We start from the raw sequence: 15,879 nt of genomic DNA, 5'->3' as shown, positions 1-15,879 counted from the left end.
TCGAAAAAGTGCAAAATAAGGGTTTGAAAAAATGTTTGTTTTTGTTTTTAAAGCTAATAGAATCCGATTTAATGATCAAAATTTCGAAAAAACAAAATGGCGGACGAAATATCATCAAGAAATATCTAAAAACGGACATAATTTCAATCATAAATAATATAAATTGGAAAATTTGAGTTGTACATTAGTTTTTAAGGCTGCTGAATCCGATTTAATGATCAAAATTTCGAAAAAACAAAATGGCGGACGAAATATCATCAAGAAATATCTAAAAACGGACATAATTTCAATCATAAATAATATAAATTGGAAAATTTGAGTTGTACATTAGTTTTTAAGGCTGCTGAATCCGATTGAATGATCAAAATTTCGAAAAAACAAAATGGCGGACGAGATACAGTAAAAAAAATATCTAAAAACGGATATAATTTCAATCATAAATAATATAAATTGGAAAATTTGAGTTGTACATTAGTTTTTAAGGCTGCTGAATCCGATTTAATGATCAAAATTTCGAAAAAACAAAATGGCGGACGAAATATCATCAAGAAATATCTAAAAACGGACATAATTTCAATCATAAATAATATAAATTGGAAAATTTGAGTTGTACATTAGTTTTTAAGGCTGCTGAATCCGATTTAATGATCAAAATTTCGAAAAAACAAAATGGCGGACGAAATATCATCAAGAAATATCTAAAAACGGACATAATTTCAATCATAAATAATATAAATTGGAAAATTTGAGTTGTACATTAGTTTTTAAGGCTGCTGAATCCGATTTAATGATCAAAATTTCGAAAAAACAAAATGGCGGACGAAATATCATCAAGAAATATCTAAAAACGGACATAATTTCAATCATAAATAATATAAATTGGAAAATTTGAGTTGTACATTAGTTTTTAAGGCTGCTGAATCCGATTGAATGATCAAAATTTCGAAAAAACAAAATGGCGGACGAGATACAGTAAAAAAAATATCTAAAAACGGATATAATTTCAATCATAAATAATATAAATTGGAAAATTTGAGTTGTACATTAGTTTTTAAGGCTGCTGAATCCGATTTAATGATCAAAATTTCGAAAAAACAAAATGGCGGACGAAATATCATCAAGAAATATCTAAAAACGGACATAATTTCAATCATAAATAATATAAATTGGAAAATTTGAGTTGTACATTAGTTTTTAAGGCTACTGAATCCGATTGAATGATCAAAATTTCGAAAAAACAAAATGGCGGACGAAATATCATCAAGAAATATCTAAAAACGGACATAATTTCAATCATAAATAATATAAATTGGAAAATTTGAGTTGTACATTAGTTTTTAAGGCTGCTGAATCCGATTTAATGATCAAAATTTCGAAAAAACAAAATGGCGGACGAAATATCATCAAGAAATATCTAAAAACGGACATAATTTCAATCATAAATAATATAAATTGGAAAATTTGAGTTGTACATTAGTTTTTAAGGCTGCTGAATCCGATTTAATGATCAAAATTTCGAAAAAACAAAATGGCGGACGAAATATCATCAAGAAATATCTAAAAACGGACATAATTTCAATCATAAATAATATAAATTGGAAAATTTGAGTTGTACATTAGTTTTTAAGGCTGCTGAATCCGATTTAATGATCAAAATTTCGAAAAAACAAAATGGCGGACGAAATATCATCAAGAAATATCTAAAAACGGACATAATTTCAATCATAAATAATATAAATTGGAAAATTTGAGTTGTACATTAGTTTTTAAGGCTGCTGAATCCGATTTAATGATCAAAATTTCGAAAAAACAAAATGGCGGACGAAATATCATCAAGAAATATCTAAAAACGGATATAATTTCAATCATAAATAATATAAATTGGAAAATTTGAGTTGTACATTAGTTTTTAAGGCTGCTGAATCCGATTGAATGATCAAAATTTCGAAAAAACAAAATGGCGGACGAAATATCATCAAGAAATATCTAAAAACGGACATAATTTCAATCATAAATAATATAAATTGGAAAATTTGAGTTGTACATTAGTTTTTAAGGCTGCTGAATCCGATTTAATGATCAAAATTTCGAAAAAACAAAATGGCGGACGAAATATCATCAAGAAATATCTAAAAACGGACATAATTTCAATCATAAATAATATAAATTGGAAAATTTGAGTTGTACATTAGTTTTTAAGGCTGCTGAATCCGATTTAATGATCAAAATTTCGAAAAAACAAAATGGCGGACGAAATATCATCAAGAAATATCTAAAAACGGACATAATTTCAATCATAAATAATATAAATTGGAAAATTTGAGTTGTACATTAGTTTTTAAGGCTGCTGAATCCGATTTAATGATCAAAATTTCGAAAAAACAAAATGGCGGACGAAATATCATCAAGAAATATCTAAAAACGGACATAATTTCAATCATAAATAATATAAATTGGAAAATTTGAGTTGTACATTAGTTTTTAAGGCTGCTGAATCCGATTGAATGATCAAAATTTCGAAAAAACAAAATGGCGGACGAAATATCATCAAGAAATATCTAAAAACGGACATAATTTCAATCATAAATAATATAAATTGGAAAATTTGAGTTGTACATTAGTTTTTAAGGCTGCTGAATCCGATTTAATGATCAAAATTTCGAAAAAAACAAAATGGCGGACGAAATATCATCAAGAAATATCTAAAAACGGACATAATTTCAATCATAAATAATATAAATTGGAAAATTTGAGTTGTACATTAGTTTTTAAGGCTGCTGAATCCGATTTAATGATCAAAATTTCGAAAAAAACAAAATGGCGAACGAAATATCATCAAGAAATATCTAAAAACGGACATAATTTCAATCATAAATAATATAAATTGGAAAATTTGAGTTGTACATTGGTTTTTAAGGCTGCTGAATCCGATTGAATGATCAAAATTTCGAAAAAACAAAATGGCGGACGAAATATCATCAAGAAATATCTAAAAACGGACATAATTTCAATCATAAATAATATAAATTGGAAAATTTGAGTTGTACATTAGTTTTTAAGGCTGCTGAATCCGATTTAATGATCAAAATTTCGAAAAAACAAAATGGCGGACGAAATATCATCAAGAAATATCTAAAAACGGACATAATTTCAATCATAAATAATATAAATTGGAAAATTTGAGTTGTACATTAGTTTTTAAGGCTGCTGAATCCGATTGAATGATCAAAATTTCGAAAAAACAAAATGGCGGACGAAATATCATCAAGAAATATCTAAAAACGGACATAATTTCAATCATAAATAATATAAATTGGAAAATTTGAGTTGTACATTAGTTTTTAAGGCTGCTGAATCCGATTTAATGATCAAAATTTCGAAAAAACAAAATGGCGGACGAAATATCATCAAGAAATATCTAAAAACGGACATAATTTCAATCATAAATAATATAAATTGGAAAATTTGAGTTGTACATTAGTTTTTAAGGCTGCTGAATCCGATTTAATGATCAAAATTTCGAAAAAACAAAATGGCGAACGAAATATCATCAAGAAATATCTAAAAACGGACATAATTTCAATCATAAATAATATAAATTGGAAAATTTGAGTTGTACATTGGTTTTTAAGGCTGCTGAATCCGATTGAATGATCAAAATTTCGAAAAAACAAAATGGCGGACGAAATATCATCAAGAAATATCTAAAAACGGACATAATTTCAATCATAAATAATATAAATTGGAAAATTTGAGTTGTACATTAGTTTTTAAGGCTGCTGAATCCGATTGAATGATCAAAATTTCGAAAAAACAAAATGGCGGACGAAATATCATCAAGAAATATCTAAAAACGGACATAATTTCAATCATAAATAATATAAATTGGAAAATTTGAGTTGTACATTAGTTTTTAAGGCTGCTGAATCCGATTTAATGATCAAAATTTCGAAAAAACAAAATGGCGGACGAAATATCATCAAGAAATATCTAAAAACGGACATAATTTCAATCATAAATAATATAAATTGGAAAATTTGAGTTGTACATTAGTTTTTAAGGCTGCTGAATCCGATTTAATGATCAAAATTTCGAAAAAACAAAATGGCGGACGAAATATCATCAAGAAATATCTAAAAACGGACATAATTTCAATCATAAATAATATAAATTGGAAAATTTGAGTTGTACATTAGTTTTTAAGGCTGCTGAATCCGAATGAATGATCAAAATTTCGAAAAAACAAAATGGCGGACGAAATATCATCAAGAAATATCTAAAAACGGACATAATTTCAATCATAAATAATATAAATTGGAAAATTTGAGTTGTACATTAGTTTTTAAGGCTGCTGAATCCGATTGAATGATCAAAATTTCGAAAAAACAAAATGGCGGACGAAATATCATCAAGAAATATCTAAAAACGGACATAATTTCAATCATAAATAATATAAATTGGAAAATTTGAGTTGTACATTAGTTTTTAAGGCTGCTGAATCCGATTTAATGATCAAAATTTCGAAAAAACAAAATGGCGGACGAAATATCATCAAGAAATATCTAAAAACGGACATAATTTCAATCATAAATAATATAAATTGGAAAATTTGAGTTGTACATTAGTTTTTAAGGCTGCTGAATCCGATTTAATGATCAAAATTTCGAAAAAACAAAATGGCGGACGAAATATCATCAAGAAATATCTAAAAACGGACATAATTTCAATCATAAATAATATAAATTGGAAAATTTGAGTTGTACATTAGTTTTTAAGGCTGCTGAATCCGATTTAATGATCAAAATTTCGAAAAAACAAAATGGCGAACGAAATATCATCAAGAAATATCTAAAAACGGACATAATTTCAATCATAAATAATATAAATTGGAAAATTTGAGTTGTACATTAGTTTTTAAGGCTGCTGAATCCGATTTAATGATCAAAATTTCGAAAAAACAAAATGGCGGACGAAATATCATCAAGAAATATCTAAAAACGGACATAATTTCAATCATAAATAATATAAATTGGAAAATTTGAGTTGTACATTAGTTTTTAAGGCTGCTGAATCCGATTGAATGATCAAAATTTCGAAAAAACAAAATGGCGGACGAAATATCATCAAGAAATATCTAAAAACGGACATAATTTCAATCATAAATAATATAAATTGGAAAATTTGAGTTGTACATTAGTTTTTAAGGCTGCTGAATCCGATTTAATGATCAAAATTTCGAAAAAACAAAATGGCGGACGAAATATCATCAAGAAATATCTAAAAACGGACATAATTTCAATCATAAATAATATAAATTGGAAAATTTGAGTTGTACATTAGTTTTTAAGGCTGCTGAATCCGATTTAATGATCAAAATTTCGAAAAAACAAAATGGCGAACGAAATATCATCAAGAAATATCTAAAAACGGACATAATTTCAATCATAAATAATATAAATTGGAAAATTTGAGTTGTACATTAGTTTTTAAGGCTGCTGAATCCGATTTAATGATCAAAATTTCGAAAAAAACAAAATGGCGGACGAAATATCATCAAGAAATATCTAAAAACGGACATAATTTCAATCATAAATAATATAAATTGGAAAATTTGAGTTGTACATTAGTTTTTAAGGCTGCTGAATCCGATTGAATGATCAAAATTTCGAAAAAAACAAAATGGCGGACGAAATATCATCAAGAAATATCTAAAAACGGACATAATTTCAATCATAAATAATATAAATTGGAAAATTTGAGTTGTACATTAGTTTTTAAGGCTGCTGAATCCGATTTAATGATCAAAATTTCGAAAAAACAAAATGGCGGACGAGAAACAGTAAAAAATTATCTAAAAATGGACATAATTCTAAACAGCAATCAAATAAATTTTAAAATTTAAGATGTACATGATTTTCGAAGCTAATATAATATGAATCCACGATCGAAATTTCGAAAATCAAAATGGCGGACGAGATATCAACAATAAATATCTAAAAATGGATATAATTCTAAACATAAATCAAATAAAATGAAAAATATGTAATATGTGGGTTTTCGAGGCTACCGAATCCGAATCAACGATCAAAATTTCAAAAAACAAAATGGCGGACGATATACAGTCGAAAAATATCTAAAAACTGACATAATTCCAAACAAAAATCAGATAAATTATGAAATATGAAATGTACATAGGTTTTTGTGACTATTGATTCAAAATGAACTATCAAAATTTTGGAAAAACAAAATGGCGGACGATATACAGTCGAAAAATATCTAAAAACTGACATAATTCCAAACAAAAATCAGATAAATTATGAAATATGAAATGTACATAGGTTTTTGTGACTATTGATTCAAAATGAACTATCAAAATTTTGGAAAAACAAAATGGCGGATGATATACAGTCGAAAAATATATAAAAACTGATATAATTCCAAACAGAAAGCAGATAAATTGTGAAATATAATATGTATATACGTTTTTGAGACTGTTGATTCAAAATGAACTATCAAAATTTTGGAAAAACAAAATGGCGGACGATATACAGTCGAAAAATATCTAAAAACTGACATAATTCCAAACAAAAATCAGATAAATTATGAAATATGAAATGTACATAGGTTTTTGTGACTATTGATTCAAAATGAACTATCAAAATTTTGGAAAAACAAAATGACGGACGATATACAGTCGAAAAATATATAAAAACTGATATAATTCCAAACAGAAAGCAGATAAATTGTGAAATATAATATGTATATACGTTTTTGAGATCCAAAATCAACGATCAAAGTTTCAAAAAACAAAATGGTGGATGAGATATCAACAAGAAATACCTAAAAATGAACATGATTATAAATACAAATCGTATAAATTGGAGTAATTTGAGATATTAATGAGTTTTTGAGGCATTTAAATCCTAATAAATTATTAAAATTTCAAAAAACAAAATGAAGTACAAGATATCAACAAGAAATATCTAAAAAATAACATAATTCCAAACAAAAAGCAGATAAATTGTGAAATATAATATGTACATAAGTTTTTGAGACTATTGAATCAAAATTAACGATCAAAATTTCAAAAAACAAAATGGCGGACGAGATACGATCAAAATATATCTAAAAATCAACATAATTCTAAACAGAAATCATATAAATTGGGAAATTTGAGATGTACGTGGGTTTTTGAGAGTATTGAATCAAAATCAACGATCAAAATTTCAAAAAACAAAATGGCGGACGAGATACAATCAAAATATATATAAAAATGGACATAATTTTAAACAAAAAGCAGATAAATTGGAAAATTTGAGATGTACGTGGGTTTTTGAGAGTATTGAATCAAAATGAACGATCAAAATTTCAAAAAACAAAATGGCGGACGTGAAGAAAATTTCAAACTCGAAATTTACCGTTCTATAAAAAATAATTAAATATAAATTAAACTTAATTAACTTCATAAGTCGCGAGCTGGAAAGTCAAAGGACGCGACGACGTTCAGAAGTAATTTACACTTTCGCCCTTTTCCCTTTCTCTCGGAACAAATTGGGGGGATTCGCAACAACGGCGGGGATAAATCAAATAAAAAGGTCGCGTCGACAAATTTAAAACCATGACACAGTTTTTGCAAACGGTTAAGTTAGTTTAGAAAGAAAACTCGCGATGAGGTTCAGGAATCGATCCTTTCTGAGCATAAAATATCATTTTTAACTGCTCGTTGAGTATCGAGGCTACGAGCAACGGATCCTGATACAATCACGTGACCAAATACTATGAAATATCTTTACGAATCGCACTCTACGGGATTGAGATTTGGAGCTCGGTTTCCAACAGAGGAATTCGACTCAAAAACGATTCCGAATTGACCAGAAGCTTAGAGCGTTGAAGAATCGACTCTATTTTATTATTTTGTTTCATTTGGAGTTTTTTTGTATCAATAATGTATCTCAAAATCAGTTCCAACTGCCTCTTACGATCCTGGATCTCATTTCCTGGTTGTTTCTTTTCGATTAGGGACTTTGATTAATTTTTGGGTTAGTGTTTTGTGAAAAAACCAAAAATCGCTTAAAATATCGTGTCAATTAACGATTTTTGACAATATTTTCAGTTGCAACACCATCTTTTGACAATTCTAGCATTTCAAAGTGCCAACTTCGATCCAATTGTTGCAAACGGCGTGTCGCACGATTTTTTGCCAATTTTACACTTTACGTGTCAAAAATTTAACAAGTTTTCTCATTTATATAAAGTACAAGACACTATAGTAGTCAAATAAATCGGAAATATCACAGTGGTGTCAATATTTAGTACAAAAAAAGCTTTCAAGTTGAAAATCGTCGTTTTTTCGTACCACCTTCGTAAATATAAAGAAATCGTTAAGTGTCGGTGTCAAACGGTGATTTCTTTTTACCAAATCGCTCAAAATATCGTGTCAATTAACGATTTTTGACAATATTTCCAGTTGCAACACCATCTTTTGACAATTCTAGCATTTCAAAGTGCCAACTTCGATCCATTTGTTGCAAACGGCGTGTCGCACGATTTTTTGCCAATTTGACACTTTACGTGTCATAAATTTGACAAGTTTTCTCATTTATATAAAGTACAAGACACTATAGTAGTCAAATAAATCGGAAATATCACAGTGGTGTCAATATTTAGTACAAAAAAAGCTTTCAAGTTGAAAATCGTCGTTTTTTCGTACCACCCTCGTAAATATAAAGAAATCGTTAAGTGTCGGTGTCAAACGGTGATTTCTTTTTACCAAATCGCTCAAAATATCGTGTCAATTAACGATTTTTGACAATATTTCCAGTTGCAACACCATCTTTTGACAATTCTAGCATTTCAAAGTGCCAACTTCGATCCATTTGTTGCAAACGGCGTGTCGCACGATTTTTTGCCAATTTGACACTTTACGTGTCATAAATTTGACAAGTTTTCTCATTTATATAAAGTACAAGACACTATAGTAGTCAAATAAATCGGAAATATCACAGTGGTGTCAATATTTAGTACAAAAAAAGCTTTCAAGTTGAAAATCGTCGTTTTTTCGTACCACCCTCGTAAATATAAAGAAATCGTTAAGTGTCGGTGTCAAACGGTGATTTCTTTTTACCAAATCGCTCAAAATATCGTGTCAATTAACGATTTTTGACAATATTTCCAGTTGCAACACCATCTTTTGACAATTCTAGCATTTCAAAGTGCCAACTTCGATCCATTTGTTGCAAACGGCGTGTCGCACGATTTTTTGCCAATTTGACACTTTACGTGTCATAAATTTAACAAGTTTTCTCATTTATATAAAGTACAAGACACTATAGTAGTCAAATAAATCGGAAATATCACAGTGGTGTCAATATTTAGTAAAAAAAAGGTTTCAAGTTGAAAATCGTCGTTTTTTCGTACCACCCTCGTAAATATAAAGAAATCGTTAAGTGTCGGTGTCAAACGGTGATTTCTTTTTACCAAATCGCTCAAAATATCGTGTCAATTAACGATTTTTGACAATATTTCCAGTTACAACACCATCTTTTGACAATTCTAGCATTTCAAAGTGCCAACTTCGATCCATTTGTTGCAAACGGCGTGTCGCACGATTTTTTGCCAATTTGACACTTTACGTGTCATAAATTTGACAAGTTTTCTCATTTATATAAAGTACAAGACACTATAGTAGTCAAATAAATCGGAAATATCACAGTGGTGTCAATATTTAGTAAAAAAAAGGTTTCAAGTTGAAAATCGTCGTTTTTTCGTACCACCCTCGTAAATATAAAGAAATCGTTAAGTGTCGGTGTCAAACGGTGATTTCTTTTTACCAAATCGCTCAAAATATCGTGTCAATTAACGATTTTTGACAATATTTCCAGTTACAACACCATCTTTTGACAATTCTAGCATTTCAAAGTGCCAACTTCGATCCATTTGTTGCAAACGGCGTGTCGCACGATTTTTTGCCAATTTGACACTTTACGTGTCATAAATTTGACAAGTTTTCTCATTTATATAAAGTACAAGACACTATAGTAGTCAAATAAATCGGAAATATCACAGTGGTGTCAATATTTAGTACAAAAAAAGGTTTCAAGTTGAAAATCGTCGTTTTTTCGTACCACCCTCGTAAATATAAAGAAATCGTTAAGTGTCGGTGTCAAACGGTGATTTCTTTTTACCAAATCGCTCAAAATATCGTGTCAATTAACGATTTTTGACAATATTTCCAGTTGCAACGACATCTTTTGACAATTCTAGCATTTCAAAGTGCCAACTTCGATCCATTTGTTGCAAACGGCGTGTCGCACGATTTTTTGCCAATTTGACACTTTACGTGTCATAAATTTGACAAGTTTTCTCATTTATATAAAGTACAAGACACTATAGTAGTCAAATAAATCGGAAATATCACAGTGGTGTCAATATTTAGTACAAAAAAAGGTTTCAAGTTGAAAATCGTCGTTTTTTCGTTCCACCCTCGTAAATATAAAGAAATCGTTAAGTGTCGGTGTCAAACGGTGATTTCTTTTTACCAAATCGCTCAAAATATCGTGTCAATTAACGATTTTTGACAATATTTCCAGTTGCAACGACATCTTTTGACAATTCTAGCATTTCAAAGTGCCAACTTCGATCCATTTGTTGCAAACGGCGTGTCGCACGATTTTTTGCCAATTTGACACTTTACGTGTCATAAATTTGACAAGTTTTCTCATTTATATAAAGTACAAGACACTATAGTAGTCAAATAAATCGGAAATATCACAGTGGTGTCAATATTTAGTACAAAAAAAGGTTTCAAGTTGAAAATCGTCGTTTTTTCGTACCACCCTCGTAAATATAAAGAAATCGTTAAGTGTCGGTGTCAAACGGTGATTTCTTTTTACCAAATCGCTCAAAATATCGTGTCAATTAACGATTTTTGACAATATTTCCAGTTGCAACGACATCTTTTGACAATTCTAGCATTTCAAAGTGCCAACTTCGATCCATTTGTTGCAAACGGCGTGTCGCACGATTTTTTGCCAATTTGACACTTTACGTGTCATAAATTTGACAAGTTTTCTCATTTATATAAAGTACAAGACACTATAGTAGTCAAATAAATCGGAAATATCACAGTGGTGTCAATATTTAGTACAAAAAAAGGTTTCAAGTTGAAAATCGTCGTTTTTTCGTTCCACCCTCGTAAATATAAAGAAATCGTTAAGTGTCGGTGTCAAACGGTGATTTCTTTTTACCAAATCGCTCAAAATATCGTGTCAATTAACGATTTTTGACAATATTTCCAGTTGCAACGACATCTTTTGACAATTCTAGCATTTCAAAGTGCCAACTTCGATCCATTTGTTGCAAACGGCGTGTCGCACGATTTTTTGCCAATTTGACACTTTACGTGTCATAAATTTGACAAGTTTTCTCATTTATATAAAGTACAAGACACTATAGTAGTCAAATAAATCGGAAATATCACAGTGGTGTCAATATTTAGTACAAAAAAGGTTTCAAGTTGAAAATCGTCGTTTTTTCGTTCCACCCTCGTAAATATAAAGAAATCGTTAAGTGTCGGTGTCAAACGGTGATTTCTTTTTACCAAATCGCTCAAAATATCGTGTCAATTAACGATTTTTGACAATATTTCCAGTTGCAACGACATCTTTTGACAATTCTAGCATTTCAAAGTGCCAACTTCGATCCATTTGTTGCAAACGGCGTGTCGCACGATTTTTTGCCAATTTGACACTTTACGTGTCATAAATTTGACAAGTTTTCTCATTTATATAAAGTACAAGACACTATAGTAGTCAAATAAATCGGAAATATCACAGTGGTGTCAATATTTAGTACAAAAAAAGGTTTCAAGTTGAAAATCGTCGTTTTTTCGTACCACCCTCGTAAATATAAAGAAATCGTTAAGTGTCGGTGTCAAACGGTGATTTCTTTTTACCAAATCGCTCAAAATATCGTGTCAATTAACGATTTTTGACAATATTTCCAGTTACAACACCATCTTTTGACAATTCTAGCATTTCAAAGTGCCAACTTCGATCCATTTGTTGCAAACGGCGTGTCGCACGATTTTTTGCCAATTTGACACTTTACGTGTCATAAATTTGACAAGTTTTCTCATTTATATAAAGTACAAGACACTATAGTAGTCAAATAAATCGGAAATATCACAGTGGTGTCAATATTTAGTACAAAAAAAGCTTTCAAGTTGAAAATCGTCGTTTTTTCGTACCACCCTCGTAAATATAAAGAAATCGTTAAGTGTCGGTGTCAAACGGTGATTTCTTTTTACCAAATCGCTCAAAATATCGTGTCAATTAACGATTTTTGACAATATTTCCAGTTGCAACGACATCTTTTGACGATTCTAGCTTTTTAAAGTGCCAACTTCGATCCAATTGTTGCAAACGGCGTGTCGAACGATTTTTTGCCAATTTGACACTTTACGTGTCATAAATTTGACAAGTTTTCTCATTTATATTAAGTACAAGACACTATAGTAGTCAAATAAATCGGAAATATCACAGTGGTGTCAATATTTAGTACAAAAAAAGGTTTCAAGTTGAAAATCGTCGTTTTTTCGTACCACCCTCGTAAATATAAAGAAATCGTTAAGTGTCGGTGTCAAACGGTGATTTCTTTTTACCAAATCGCTCAAAATATCGTGTCAATTAACGATTTTTGACAATATTTCCAGTTGCAACGACATCTTTTGACAATTCTAGCATTTCAAAGTGCCAACTTCGATCCATTTGTTGCAAACGGCGTGTCGCACGATTTTTTGCCAATTTGACACTTTACGTGTCATAAATTTGACAAGTTTTCTCATTTATATAAAGTACAAGACACTATAGTAGTCAAATAAATCGGAAATATCACAGTGGTGTCAATATTTAGTACAAAAAAAGGTTTCAAGTTGAAAATCGTCGTTTTTTCGTTCCACCCTCGTAAATATAAAGAAATCGTTAAGTGTCGGTGTCAAACGGTGATTTCTTTTTACCAAATCGCTCAAAATATCGTGTCAATTAACGATTTTTGACAATATTTCCAGTTGCAACGACATCTTTTGACAATTCTAGCATTTCAAAGTGCCAACTTCGATCCATTTGTTGCAAACGGCGTGTCGCACGATTTTTTGCCAATTTGACACTTTACGTGTCATAAATTTGACAAGTTTTCTCATTTATATAAAGTACAAGACACTATAGTAGTCAAATAAATCGGAAATATCACAGTGGTGTCAATATTTAGTACAAAAAAGGTTTCAAGTTGAAAATCGTCGTTTTTTCGTTCCACCCTCGTAAATATAAAGAAATCGTTAAGTGTCGGTGTCAAACGGTGATTTCTTTTTACCAAATCGCTCAAAATATCGTGTCAATTAACGATTTTTGACAATATTTCCAGTTGCAACGACATCTTTTGACAATTCTAGCATTTCAAAGTGCCAACTTCGATCCATTTGTTGCAAACGGCGTGTCGCACGATTTTTTGCCAATTTGACACTTTACGTGTCATAAATTTGACAAGTTTTCTCATTTATATAAAGTACAAGACACTATAGTAGTCAAATAAATCGGAAATATCACAGTGGTGTCAATATTTAGTACAAAAAAAGGTTTCAAGTTGAAAATCGTCGTTTTTTCGTACCACCCTCGTAAATATAAAGAAATCGTTAAGTGTCGGTGTCAAACGGTGATTTCTTTTTACCAAATCGCTCAAAATATCGTGTCAATTAACGATTTTTGACAATATTTCCAGTTGCAACGACATCTTTTGACAATTCTAGCATTTCAAAGTGCCAACTTCGATCCATTTGTTGCAAACGGCGTGTCGCACGATTTTTTGCCAATTTGACACTTTACGTGTCATAAATTTGACAAGTTTTCTCATTTATATAAAGTACAAGACACTATAGTAGTCAAATAAATCGGAAATATCACAGTGGTGTCAATATTTAGTACAAAAAAAGCTTTCAAGTTGAAAATCGTCGTTTTTTCGTACCACCCTCGTAAATATAAAGAAATCGTTAAGTGTCGGTGTCAAACGGTGATTTCTTTTTACCAAATCGCTTAAAATATCGTGTCAATTAACTATTTTTGACAATATTTCCAATTGCAACGACATCTTTTGACGATTCTAGCTTTTTAAAGTGCCAACTTCGATCCAATTGTTGCAAACGGCGTGTCGAACGATTTTTTGCCAATTTGACACTTTACGTGTCATAAATTTGACAAGTTTTCTCATTTATATAAAGTACAAGACACTATAGTAGTCAAATAAATCGGAAATATCACAGTGGTGTCAATATTTAGTACAAAAAAAGGTTTCAAGTTGAAAATCGTCGTTTTTTCGTACCACCCTCGTAAATATAAAGAAATCGTTAAGTGTCGGTGTCAAACGGTGATTTCTTTTTACCAAATCGCTCAAAATATCGTGTCAATTAACGATTTTTGACAATATTTCCAGTTGCAACGACATCTTTTGACAATTCTAGCATTTCAAAGTGCCAACTTCGATCCATTTGTTGCAAACGGCGTGTCGCACGATTTTTTGCCAATTTGACACTTTACGTGTCATAAATTTGACAAGTTTTCTCATTTATATAAAGTACAAGACACTATAGTAGTCAAATAAATCGGAAATATCACAGTGGTGTCAATATTTAGTAAAAAAAAGGTTTCAAGTTGAAAATCGTCGTTTTTTCGTACCACCCTCGTAAATATAAAGAAATCGTTAAGTGTCGGTGTCAAACGGTGATTTCTTTTTACCAAATCGCTCAAAATATCGTGTCAATTAACGATTTTTGACAATATTTCCAGTTACAACACCATCTTTTGACAATTCTAGCATTTCAAAGTGCCAACTTCGATCCATTTGTTGCAAACGGCGTGTCGCACGATTTTTTGCCAATTTGACACTTTACGTGTCATAAATTTGACAAGTTTTCTCATTTATATAAAGTACAAGACACTATAGTAGTCAAATAAATCGGAAATATCACAGTGGTGTCAATATTTAGTACAAAAAAAGCTTTCAAGTTGAAAATCGTCGTTTTTTCGTACCACCCTCGTAAATATAAAGAAATCGTTAAGTGTCGGTGTCAAACGGTGATTTCTTTTTACCAAATCGCTCAAAATATCGTGTCAATTAACGATTTTTGACAATATTTCCAGTTGCAACGACATCTTTTGACAATTCTAGCATTTCAAAGTGCCAACTTCGATCCATTTGTTGCAAACGGCGTGTCGCACGATTTTTTGCCAATTTGACACTTTACGTGTCATAAATTTGACAAGTTTTCTCATTTATATAAAGTACAAGACACTATAGTAGTCAAATAAATCGGAAATATCACAGTGGTGTCAATATTTAGTACAAAAAAAGGTTTCAAGTTGAAAATCGTCGTTTTTTCGTTCCACCCTCGTAAATATAAAGAAATCGTTAAGTGTCGGTGTCAAACGGTGATTTCTTTTTACCAAATCGCTTAAATATCGTGTCAATTAACTATTTTTGACAATATTTCCAATTGCAACGACATCTTTTGACGATTCTAGCTTTTTAAAGTGCCAACTTCGATCCAATTGTTGCAAACGGCGTGTCGAACGATTTTTTGCCAATTTGACACTTTACGTGTCATAAATTTGACAAGTTTTCTCATTTATATAAAGTACAAGACACTATAGTAGTCAAATAAATCGGAAATATCACAGTGGTGTCAATATTTAGTACAAAAAAAGCTTTCAAGTTGAAAATCGTCGTTTTTTCGTACCACCCTCGTAAATATAAAGAAATCGTTAAGTGTCGGTGTCAAACGGTGATTTCTTTTTACCAAATCGCTTAAAATATCGTGTCAATTAACTATTT

Source organism: Diorhabda sublineata, unplaced genomic scaffold, assembly GCF_026230105.1.
Source record: "Diorhabda sublineata isolate icDioSubl1.1 unplaced genomic scaffold, icDioSubl1.1 Dsub_112, whole genome shotgun sequence".
Taxonomy (NCBI): Eukaryota; Metazoa; Arthropoda; class Insecta; order Coleoptera; family Chrysomelidae; genus Diorhabda; species Diorhabda sublineata.
Note: the sequence above shows the minus strand (reverse complement) of the source record.